Source organism: Anabrus simplex, chromosome 9 (assembly GCF_040414725.1).
Source record: "Anabrus simplex isolate iqAnaSimp1 chromosome 9, ASM4041472v1, whole genome shotgun sequence".
NCBI classification, from domain to species: Eukaryota; Metazoa; Arthropoda; class Insecta; order Orthoptera; family Tettigoniidae; genus Anabrus; species Anabrus simplex.
In genome coordinates this window covers 149,356,816-149,369,783 of record NC_090273.1, presented here as the reverse complement: position 1 = coordinate 149,369,783, position 12,968 = coordinate 149,356,816, and the positions used below count along the sequence as shown (strand labels likewise).

At 41.8% G+C, this 12,968-nt stretch overlaps 1 non-coding gene across 1 annotated transcript; it reads right to left on the bottom strand.

Moving 5' to 3' along the window:
* Positions 1-8,214: 8,214 nt before the first annotated feature.
* Positions 8,215-8,321, bottom strand: LOC136881338 (U6 spliceosomal RNA). Its single transcript, XR_010861019.1, has one exon. It is a non-coding gene; the product is annotated as a U6 spliceosomal RNA (small nuclear RNA).
* Between the last annotated feature and the right edge of the window lie 4,647 nt (positions 8,322-12,968).

Below are 12,968 nucleotides of genomic sequence, written 5' to 3'. Positions count from 1 at the left end.
TTTACGCAACCGGTGCAACGTTTGACAATACGACGCCGCGTTGATCGTCGTTCCTTTCGGCATGAATTCCACGTGCAGCAAACCCTCCATGTCAAAGAATACTGTCGCCATAACCTTACCGGCTGAAGGTTGAACCTTGGCCTTCTTTCGTAGTGGTGATGAGGGGTGCACCCATTCCATTGATGTTCGCTTCGTTTCGGGGGTGAAGTGGTGGACCCACGTTTCGTCGCCTGTGACGATTCGCCGCAGAAACCCGTTGCCGTCTCCGGCATAGTTTTGCAAAAATGCCAGGGAGGATTGGAAACGTTGTCCCTTGTGCTCATCGGTGAGAAGACGTGGGACCCATCTTTGACACAGCTTACGATATCCAAGGTCCTCGTGAACAATGGCGAACACACTGCCATACGACATGTTCAGCTGCGTCGCGATTTCTCTCAGTTTAATGCGCCGGTTCTGTCTAATGATCGCATTCACACTGTTGACCTTTGAACGGGTCCTGGACGTTGCGGGCTTGCCTTCGCGATGGTTGTCCATGATATCCCTGCGTCCGGCTTCGAATTGCTGACACCACTTTACGATACCTTGCCGGGAAATGGCCCGCTCCCTATACACAGCACTAATTTCACGATGAATGTCCGTGCAATTCTTCCTTTTGGCCCATAGGAATCGGAATGTCGCACGCACCTCATATTTCGAGTGAACGTCCAGTTGGCGCACCATTGCATTTGGCCGCTATTCACACAATACTAGACGAGAAACCACAGCGATCTGCCTAACAGACGTGTGGGCAGTGTCTGTCCCTTTCTCCGATGTGCCCAATTTTGCGACACAGAGCGCGCTGCTGCGGCGCGTTAGTGCAACTAAACTTTTGATCCACCTGCGTAGTAGCACAAAGACTCAGAGTAGGTTGGAACTAATTTACTCCAAATCACGTGGTGATAATCACCTGGTTGAAGAATAAAGTGAATTAAAATAGTTTTCCACAATAATAAAATTGAGTACTAAAAGCTAAACTTTTTAAATAACAGGCTCCAAAGCCTGTTCATCCCCATAACTAGGGCGGTAAGTAGTCATTTCGTCTGGCCAAAATGGCTAGACAGAGCGGTGCCCCAAACAGAGCCATTTTCGACAGTAGTCGGATCGCAATTCCAAGTCCACATAGTAGTGCACCAGCAAGCGCGCTCAGACAGTTGACGATCACAAGGCGGAGTCACGGAATAATGAGTAGAAATTACACCTTGTCGTCCAATCAAGTTTTTAGAGGTACATCAATTAACCAAATACAGCCAATAGCTGTCTTGCAGTTCATGGCGTATTGTTAAATTATACATTTTAAACTGTGAGAATAATTCCTCACGTACTAAAATGTCATAGTTGGTAATAATTATAATAATGTCCCTTAAATTATAAAGCCTCAATCTTTCTCATTCTTATATAAATGTTCGAGGTGAGCAAATTTCTTTTCTTAAGAAAGGCCTTCTTTGCTTGGTACTAATCCGCATTTTATATCCTCCTGACTTCTGCCATCGTGGTTTATTTTACTACCCAAGTAACATTCATCTACGTCCTTCAGGACTTCATTTCCTGAACTAATATTTCCTGCATCACCTGCCTTCGTTCGACTGCAGTCCAGTACTTTTATTTTGTACTTTTTTTTCATCTTCTACTCCTTAGCCAAGCTCTGTCCAGAAGAAGGGATAGAATGATAGGACACACCTTAAGACACCCAGGACTTTTCCAGTTAGTTTTTAAGTTAAGTGTAGGCGGTAAGAACGGTAGGGCCAGACGAAGGTATGAATATGACAAGCAGTTTAGAGTGGATGTAGAATGTAACAGTTACATAGAAATGAAAAGTTTAGCAGAGGATACGGTGGCTTGGAGAGCTGCAAAAACCGAGTCTATAGACTGATGAACCACACAACGATAAACACATTCGTATATATTTTGGCTTCGGAGTTATTAATTGCAAAAGTCCCTCTCGTCTGCCCGTCATTTGTAACTGATGCCCGCCGAGTTGTACCTCAAATTTTCGGATCGTATATTTTGTTGTGGAGCTATAAGACCAGTTGTGAGTACATGACTTCGTTATACGAAGGTTCAAATGTATGTAGGCTGATTGTATTGGCCTTATCACGTCATGTCCGTTCCTCTGATCTGGAATTGCCATTGTATCAACTACAAGCTCTCTTGCCTCACAGCTAAATAAGTAGAGAATCTGTCTCTCTGAGGGAACATCCAGTGTGTGATGCTCACACTCCTGAGTGCGGTAATCACGTGATCCAATCGGAGGACATAGCAGGCAAGCAAAACACATACAAGCGATGACCGGCTGTAAAATTAAACAGAGTTCGTACACGTTTTATCGGGCCGCAGCGCATCGCCTGTGCTGGCCCACAGTCATTTGAGCGAAATTGCTTCTGGCGAAACTCGGACTTTGTAAATCGTGTGGTTTGGAACGAAGGGTGCATGCGTGTGTTTGTGTCGCGTGTTAGCGTTCATAGCAAGCAATTGAGAGCTTTGTGGGACGGGGAAAGAGAAGTGTTGTTGACTACTGTGTGTGTGGTCAGCATGTGAGATAGCAGTCATGAATCCCGGTTACTTAAGTGTGCATAGGATAAATCTGTGAGGTTCGAGTGTGTGTAAGACTGTCGAGATGAGAACTGACAAAGAAAACTTCGGGGGGGGGGGGGAGGAACTTCTCAGACAATTTATTGGAGTTGACGCATAATGAGAATTTGGTACAGTTTAACGGCAAGACAACTCAAAATTAATAATAATAGCAATAATAATAATATTAATATTAATAATAACAATTCAATAGATAGGCAGTCCGTATTTCTAACTCTAGGAGAATTAGGGATAGATAAAAATACCTACTAGAAAACTGGTTGAACGACACAGATACAATCACAAGAACTAGAATCAACTTCGAGACCCCTTCAAAATCAAGACAAGGTGACGGACTTTCACCAATTCTCTTTAATTTTCTGAGAAATCAGATTACATGAGAAACAAATATTCAAGGGATCCGTTTGGGGCAAGGAAAAGGACGATTTCAGATGAACTGTCTTGCCTTTACTAATGGCATAGGCGTAATTTCAGAAAACAAATTCCAAGTACAAATAATGATGAAATCTCTAAATGACATAGCCATTTAAAACGGTCTCAATTTTTATATAAAGTACTTAACACAGCATGAACATATTCATAGAGTTGATAAATTTAAACATCTGGGAGAAAGAATCCAGTCAAATGGAATTGATAATATAACCTGCAAAGAGAGATTGAAGAAGATGGACATGGATCATAAAGACACTCAACACGATCGATATCGTTAAAGTCAAAGATCAGGCACTACCAACTGAAATTAATCCAGAAGTGCTATACGGATCACAATGTTTAATGTTGAACAAAAGAGGTAAACAAGAGGAACTAGAAAGTAAATAAAGGAAAAAGGTAGGGAAATTCTGGGGCCCCAAAAGAATAAATATTAAAAGGCGAAGGCCACAATTTTATGGCCACCTTCACAGACAGGCTAACTAAGAATATTTTTGATTACATCTCCAAATTAAAACACACCACCGGTTGGCTGGAAGACGTACCATGGGATGAGATCTATAAAGACTGAAGATTGCAGGTGACACCATTACTAACAGGGTGGACTTGCGGCGACAGATCACTTCCGCGGATTTTTCGCTTTGGCAAATTCGACGTCAACCTCGGAGAGTGTTATGGGAGGAACAGAGGTAGGCCATCAGCCTACGTATGAAGAAGTGCTGGGAAGAGAAAGAAAACACGAATACTGCACCATAGTCTGTTGCTCTACAACATTCGTCATAAATAGGTGAGATAACTCGTCTCTGTATGCCTGTCGTAGCCATAGTGTTTTGTTTTCCCTTTTCAATTGTCTCATGAACATTCAATAAGAACCGCATTATGGTATGCCGCAGTTCACAGTCAGAATAATCCATCCACTCTGACGCCGTTATGCAGTTGGTTTGGTAAAAATATCCGTAAGTAAAGTTGTAGGGGGTCCGCTGTCTGTTATTTAGTTTGTTTTGGCATTTTTTCAGATAATTATCCGTTTTAGGTCAATTCAAGACAGTATCAGTGGTTTTTTATTTTTCGTGTCTGTTTATTTGTTACGGTGAAACGGCTAGATAGATCTCGACTAAACTTCATATTTAGAGTATACTCATCCAGCCGAAGGCCTAGATATTCATATGATTTAAAAATTGCTGAATAGACTGGGAGTTTATAAAAAAAATTCTTCTTCCATTTTCTCTTATAATTGATTTTCTGTAAAATCCGTGGACTAGAAGTGAAATAACCCTTTATTTTGAACAGTGTCTACTATGTAGGCTACATAATTTTGCTTACTATTCTAATGACTGAGTGACCGACAGAACCGGTTACCATGGAAACGTCTATGGCTGCTTGCCAACAGGAAAGTAACGATGCCATTTTTGTGGTTGTCTCTTGGGTAGAAAGCAAGACAGGCGTCAAGCTGCCATTCTGCGAGATATTTGCAGAATACCGTTGGAGGTTACAATCGTCCTCGAATAGCGCTAAGGGGGGCTGTTAATATTTGAACAGTATCGCATAATGTAGACCATTATTTTATACAGTAAGATATTTTCTGGCATTTGCTATCATTTTACTGTATTTGTCTTGTACTTCTGTTTTCCGCTTTAATTTCTTGCCTCTGGCTTGCCTCGTCAGGCGTAAGTAACAACACAATAAGTCATCTTCACATCTGTTTACCTAAGAATCCCTGCGCCTAAATTCCTCCTCTTTTACCACCTTCTTATATCCGTAACTCATATTTTCACAATTTAATGACCGACATTACATTTTCCAAAACATCCACTTGGTATTTACATGTTTATCCTCTCCGGCTGTCGTCAGTTTTAATCCCATTTTCTATTATTTTCAACTTTCTGAAACGCATTACTTTCTTCTCTAATTACTCCGTGTGTATGCGAGTGCTAATCCCGAAACCTGGACAATCTTTGCTTTGAGGAAATATTCATATTCCAATCTGTTAAAATGTAGGCTAAAATATTTTGGCCCCAGAAAATAAAGAAATGAGGTGGCGATTTTAGACGTTTGCAGACCTTCATTTCAGGACAAATGCTGGCTAAACGGTGAGTCGTATCGCAGAACAGATTACATAATCACCGCTTCATTTTTAGAGATATTCAAGTTTGGGCCTATGACATTTTGTCGTATCTCGATCCCTTGTACGTTAGATAGTGCTGCATTTCTCGATTATAATCAAATCTCTCCAATTCGATTGTGATTGTCATTAGGAAAAGGGGCCTTTATTTATATTGAAAACTTTCCATCTGTATGATGAATGATGGTTAGCAAGTGGGCCTGCCGTAGGAACTCCCGAACTCGATTGTGAATGGCGGTAGAAAATGTGGCATCTCAGAAACTTACAACTTGGTACCAGAGAAGCTGATGACCTCAGGATCTCGAGAGAAATCAAAAATTCTCAAAATTCCCTGAGGGGGCACGCTGGGGGTTTCAATTTTGGCGCTCAGCATAAGAACTCCATCGGATATGTTTATCTAAAGCGATAATGTATAGGTTTCGTGGGCCTAGAAACCTCCAGAAAATTCCTAATTTTACCCCTCCTCCCTATTTCAAGATGGCGGCACAATCTGCCAGACGAGCTATAAAGTTGAAATTTGGCGAATTTATAGCTTTTAGCATACAACCGATGAAAACATTCCAAGATGTTTAAAATATCACTTTTTACCCCCGAAAATTTTTTTCGAAATATGGCGACAATTTTAATGACGGTGCAGAGCTTCCTTTCGAGGTATTTGATGGCTAAACGGTAAGTCGTATCATAAAACGGTTGTAAAAATCGTCATTCAATTTGCAGTGCTCTACAACTTTCGTCCTGTGACATATTTTCATATCTCTCTCCCTTATATGTTAGATTTGACTGCATTCCTCGATTTTACGTAAATTTTGTGCTTTTTACACGCATACTTCATGGTTTGACACACTTATAGTAAGGATGGAATCATCAAATTTGGCACGAACAGTGGCCCACATAATGGCCATAGATGAACCAAATTGTACGATTCTATCACATAAATATTCGGAAAGTGAAAACTGTACTCAAATTTCACTCTATTCAACGTTTCTAATTCAATCTAACCCACATGTATGGGAGAGAGGAGGAAATGTCATGGGATCTACCGTATAGACTGCTAAAAGGAGCGTCATATGGTGCAATCCGTTTGGCGATATGACATACCCTTAGGCAGCAGTTAATCTATAAATGAATGTCTGCAATACTGTAAACGTGCATATATTTTCGTATATCGATCTCTATTCATTGAATTTGATTTGTAGCGATCGAGAAAAATGTGTCTGCCATTATTATTTATACTTTTCAAATTGATAGTGGCCTTCAGCAGGAGGGCATCTGCTATTGTAATCACTTCTCCCCACATCTACTTTGAATGGCAGGAGGAATGGGTCCTTCTCCAACTCTTGTGTAACTGGCTTTAGTAAGGAGTGCCTACTATTGTAATAATAATTCCCTTCTCAATTTGATGAGCGTAAGGCATGGAAAAATGTAATTTTATTCATAACTCGCCTACCCGATTGTGTCTGGCAGTGGGCAAGAGTGTCCGGAATTATAATGAAATTTACCCATTTAAAATATGACTGGCATAAGTCACATTAGTCAGAGTGGCCTGCTATTATAACCGAAACTCACCGAATCGAGGGTGACTGGCAGTAAGCTGACTGGCATTACGAAAAGGGCCTGTCACTACAATGATAACAGCAAAACTCAATTTTGACTGGGAGTAGAGAAGGTGCCTGCCATTATAATGGAAGCGTGGTCTTCCATTGTAACGAAAATCCCCTGATCGATTGTGACCGGCAGTAGTCAAAGGGGCCTGCGATTATAATGAACCTTCCCCATTCGATTGTGAATGGCAGTCGGCAAGTGATCCTGCCGTTATCATCACAACTCCACAAGACGCACCTTACGCGAGAAAGAACGTATGGGGACCTGCTGATGGCATTTCTTCGATAACGCTGAGGGACATGCAATTTAATAAAATCTCACTCACCGCGTGTACAGTAATTTACGTAGAAATCCGTATACAATGTAGAGTACCGTAGCGAAGGACGGGCACATTTACTAATATAATAATAATAATAATAATAATAATAATAATAATAATAATAATAATAATAATAATACAGATAGGGCCTCAAAACTTCATAGGACATTTACACCTAGACACTAATGGGATCAATGCTGGCCCCGCCGTGTTGGGGTAGCGTGCCTGCCTCTTACCCGGATGCCCCGGGTTCGATTCCTGGCCAGGACAGGGATATTTTTCTTGGACCTGAGAGCTGGTTCGAAGTCCCCTCAGCTTTCGTGATTAGAATTGAGGAGCTATTGACGGTGAGATAGTGGCCCCGGTCAAGAAAGCCAAGAATAACGGCTGAGGGGATTCTTCGTGATGACCACACGACACCTCGTAATCTGCAGACGTTCGGGCTGAGCAGCGGTCGCTTGATAGGCCAAGGCCCTTCAAGGGCTGTAGTGTCATGGGAGTGGGTTTGGTTTGGTTTTAACATGGGATCACTACAATAAACGAGTAATGACAGGCAATGCTAAAACAGTTGATCGCTATAGATCTGTTTCTCCGTGAATGATTTTAATTTATTTGCCAACTGTTGATCATCATTATCATCATCTGCTTACCCTCCAGGTTCGGCTTTTCCCTCGGACTCAGCGAGGGATCCCACCTCTACCGCCTCAAGGGCAGTGTCCTGGAGCTTCAGACTCTTGGTCGGGGATACAACAGGGGAGAATGACCAGTACCTCGCCCAGGCGGCCTCACCTGCTATGCTGAACAGGGGCCTTGTGGAGGGATGGGAAGATTGGAAGGGATAGGCAAGGAAGAGGGAAGGAAGCGGCCGTGGCCTTAAGTTAGGTACCATCCCGGCATTCGCCTGGAGGAGAAGTGGAAAACCACGGAAAACCACTTCGAGGATGGCTGAGGTGGGAATCGAACCCACCTCTACTCGGTTGACCTCCCGAGGCTGAGTGGACCCCGTTCCAGCCCTCGTACCACTTTACAAATTTCATGGCAGAGCCGGGAATCGAACCCGGACCTCCGGGGGTGGCAGCTAATCACGCTAACCACTACACCACAGAGGCGGACTAAAAATGTGGAACGCTTCACGATTTTGCGTGTCATCCTTGCGCAGGGGCCATGCTAATCTTCTCTGTATCGTTCCAATTTTAGTATATGTACCGCCGAAGCGAGTACGCCAACTGTTGATACTGGGCGTTTTGCAGATTTTTTTTTTTTAAAGTTGCTTGAGTTATTTATATGGTGGCCGAAATTACCCCAGAACACGGGGTAACGCCTGCCCCTCATTAAACAACCATAATTCATTACTGATAACAATTAGAATTATGTTTATACTTCAAAATGAAGAATAAACATGGCGGTACTTATATAATATTTTTGAGAAAATTAGAGGGAAAATTTCACGTATAAATTTTTAAAATGTACGAAAAAGTAGAAAACAAGTAAAACAAGATCGTACAATTCTTAGCAAACTTTTCGGCCCCACACAAAAAATGCAATTTTTGTCCAAAGGAGAAGTGCAGATCTCATTGCTCACAAATATACGAGTATATACTTGAATCAGCGCTGTACGGAGCAGACGTGTCAAATTTCTTGAATACATTTTTAGAATGAATAACAAGAGACTCACAAGGCGATTTTTCAATGTAACAAATTCCCAAAACAGGAGAACAAATTGGCTCGAGGAAACGATGGGAGACCTGAATGAATTGAACGTCGCGAAGTCTTCAGGACCTCAGCAAATAAACATACATTTGTGATGAAAACTAGCAGCAGGACAGGTACAAAGTGGCCTGAAGTACGGATAATAATAATAATAATAATAATAATAATAATAATAATAATAATAATAATAATAATAATAATGGTAATAGTAATAGCAATAGTAATAATAATAATAATCGTATGGCCTCAGCTACCGTGTGCAGACATTTCCATTTGACGCCATCTGGCTGTCTGGTCGTCAATTTCGACGTTTTGTTTTACTCTTGGCCCACTAGATGGCAGACCGAGTAAACCGAAACTCTCTTGGGCGTCTATGGCTGAGATTTAATGAATTTCGTCAGATAAACACCAAATGTGTTACCAGACGACATCGTACGACATGGAGTGTCGAATGGACTTTTTCCCGCCCTTCAAAAATCAGACAACATGTGCAGGGTTTGAACCCGCCATCTTGGGATCCAGTAAGCCGACACACTACCACTGATCCACTAAGGACGGAAGAGGCAACACAGTGAGTTCATGAAGAGAGTTTGGAAGAACAGGAAGGCGCAAGTCATCAGGGCAATGAACAAGTTCCAACGCGCTCTATGAAAGGGCATAATAATAATAATAATAATAATAATAATAATAATAATAATAATAATAATAATAATAATAATAATAATAATAAATATTGGCTTTATATCCCACTACTTTTAAAGATTTAGGAGACGCCAAGGTGCTAGAATTTTGCCCGGCAGGAGTTATTTTACGTGTCAGTAAATCTGCCGACACGGGGCTGACGTATTTAAACACCTCTACATAACACTAGACTGAGCGAGGATCGAACCTGCCAACTTGCGCTCAGTAATCCAGCGCCTTAACCGATTGAACCACACAGCCCAGCACGATTATTTTTTGTAAGTTTTCTAACTGCGCACTAACATATCACAGGTTTTGGGCGATGCAAGGGTAGGGATGTAATGGAATGAGGATGGTAGCATCCACAGCCTTAATTGAGAGAAAATGTGTGAAAATGGGAAACCACGGAAAACCATTTTCAGGGCTGCGGTTAGAATCCACCATCTTCCGAATACAAGCTGAAAGCTACGAGACTCAAACCGTTATAGATCGTAATGCAGATTCCTCTATGCAGTTCACTACTACATTAAAAATTTAAAATGTTATTGATGATTGTTTCGGAGGCATATTTTGTACCTCGTTCAATTCGAATCCGTGGTCAATAGCTCCGCGTTTAACCGGTTTACCACTGTATTACTATTGGGGTCCGGATTTTTTTGTTAAGATCGTAGTACGAAATATGTACGTAAATAAAGGTAAGTATCCATTCCGTATATCATAGGTAACGACATTCCATTCCTTCCGGTGCGAAGATTATTGTTCTTGGGGGAAATTTGGTGGTGGTGGTGGTGATTATTGTTTTAAGAGGAAGTACAACTAGGCAACCATCCTCTATATAACACTAATCAGAGAGAAAAAATGCAAGGGGTCCGACACTTCGAAAATTGAAGATATCGGCCAAAGGAAGACAAGAGCCACGAAGGGCGTGAAAATGAAAGACTCCCTAGCCCTCGCAAACCTAATAGCGTCGGGGTCAGAAAAGAACAAAAGTTGACCAAGGGAGGTCAGATAGGATAGATGAAAGTGAGGAGCCTGGCACAAGTAAGTGGAAGAAATGCCAGGACTCAGCTGAGGGCCCCGTGGTCGCCAACCCACGCTCCAAAGTTCAGAGCCCTTGAGGTCGGGGGAAATTTGGTAAAGTTTTGCCTAAAGTTTTGCCAGTTTTGGCACATGCTAATCGACAAACAATACTATTTAGTTATAATCGTATTAAATACTCTCCTTTTAATCCTTCTTTTAAACACGCCCATTACATGAAAATATTAGAGCACAAAACCACATAAAAACGGAATTAGCAGATGTTTTTTACAAGAAATCAGTAAGGGTGACTACTCCTCTGTAGATTGTGCCAGATCAAAGCAGAAGTGCAAGCCAGAATTTTAGCTCATGATGATATCGTGATTGAAATGTATAGAAAAACGTTCACTCCTGCAAGAGATGACATCAATTTCACGAAAGTTACCATTCTTAATTAATTTGAAATTTGGCTTATACGCGGTAGTCGGCGGTAGTTCAAAACCATACGCTAGCGTTAACAGATTAATACTGAAGATGAAAACTAGCTACTTCATTTTCCCGCATAATTCTTAAATTCTCTTCGAATTAGTTGTTTGCCTCCACCTATTCTTATTATAATAGTTCGAGCCATAGTTATGCTCCGTTTCTCAACGGCTCCTAAACGGAATCAGATAAGGGCCTAATTGTAAGAAGCATATACAAAAATTGCTTGGATTTGGAAATTATAAGTGAGAAGACAGAGAGCTCTAATCCCTGTAACGTCCGCTAAAACACTTCCGTTTGCTTTCAAGATGCATCAACTTCCAACTCGCTTAGCATTTTGTATCAAGGGACGTGAAGGTTTCTCAGCCATGGCCAGATAAATGTTGCAGTGTCAAGAGAGTGATATGTGAAACTTGGAAAAAAGTAATTGTGCCGCCTCTGTGGTGTAGTGGTTAGCGTGATTAGCTGCCACCCCCGGAGGCCCGGGTTCGATTCCCGGCTCTGCCACGAAATTTGAAAAGTGGTACGAGGGCTGGAACGGGGTCCACTCAGCCTCGGGAGGTCAACTGAGTAGAGGTGGGTTCGATTCCCACCTCAGCCATCCTGGAAGTGGTTTTCCGTGGTTTGCCACTGCTCCTCCAGGCGAATGCCGGGATGGTACCTAACTTAAGGCCACGGCCGTTTCCTTCCCTCTTCCTTGCCTATCCCTTCCTATCATGCCATCCCCTTACAAAGCCCCTGTTCAGCATAGCAGGTGAGGCCGCCTGGGTGAGGTACTGATCATTCTCCCCAGTTGTATCCCCCGACCAAGAGTCTGAAGCTCCAGGACACTGCCCTTGAGACGGTAGAGGTGGGATCCCTCGCTGAGTCCGAGGAAAAGCCGAACCTGGAGGGTAAACAGATGATGATGATGAAAAAAGTAATTGTTCAAGGAATGCACCGAACAAGTGGGTACTTGGTTTTGGTCGGGAGATAGTGGGTTCGGACCCCACTGTCGGCAGCCTTTAAGATGGTTTTCTGTAGTTTGCATTTTCACAGCAAGCAAATGCTAGGCCTGTACCTTAATTAAGGCCACGGTCGCTTCCTTCCCACTTGTACACTTTTTCTATCCCGTCAGCGCCATAAGACCTATCTGTGTCGGTGCGACGTAGAGCAAATTGTAAGAAAAGTCAAGTACAAGGAATGTCTTATATAAGGAAATCCTGCAACAAATATTTATCTCATTGATCGTCATGTCTTGACGGGATTCAGTTATGATTATGATTATGATTCTTATTATTATTATTATTATTATTATTATTATTATTATTATTATTATTATTATTATTATTATTAGTTAACTTAAGAGAGAGGAACTTAACTGAGAACATAAAACAATACACCGAGTAGTACAAGTTAGATCACTATCTCTTGATGTGCGATGTAGCATTCATACATTTACATTTCCTGTGATTGGCGAAGTTCTCTTTTATAAGTAGAGTCGCACAAGAAAGGAGGAATTTTCCCGTCGTGTCTCCTTCTCTTTCCTTTATGGGACTGAATTTACCACGTCGACATCCATTCAACTTGGAGTTTATTTCCTAGGTTTCTTGATCCTTGCCCTTAATCCACCTCCTTTTATTCCCCAACGCGCCTCTGATTCACCAAGCCAACTTCTCTCCTCGAGGCGAGGAGTGAACGTATCAGATAACTCGTCCTTGCAAACGGTTTTGACGTATTTGTTGGATGGGCGAGGGATAGACTTTAACTTATTGCTTCTCACTTTGGTTACTTCATAATTAAATTTCATTCAATCAATTGCAATAGTAGGGATTTACTTTCTTTTGTGTGACTAATACTATTACAGGCTTTCTCTGTGGATCAGAAGTAGAGTGCAGTCTACCAGTTCCTCAAAAGTGGCAGAAAAATCTAATATTTGCATTTCATATCGCTCGATGCGGACATATAAATGATCTCTGGTGGCACATGTGGTAGAAA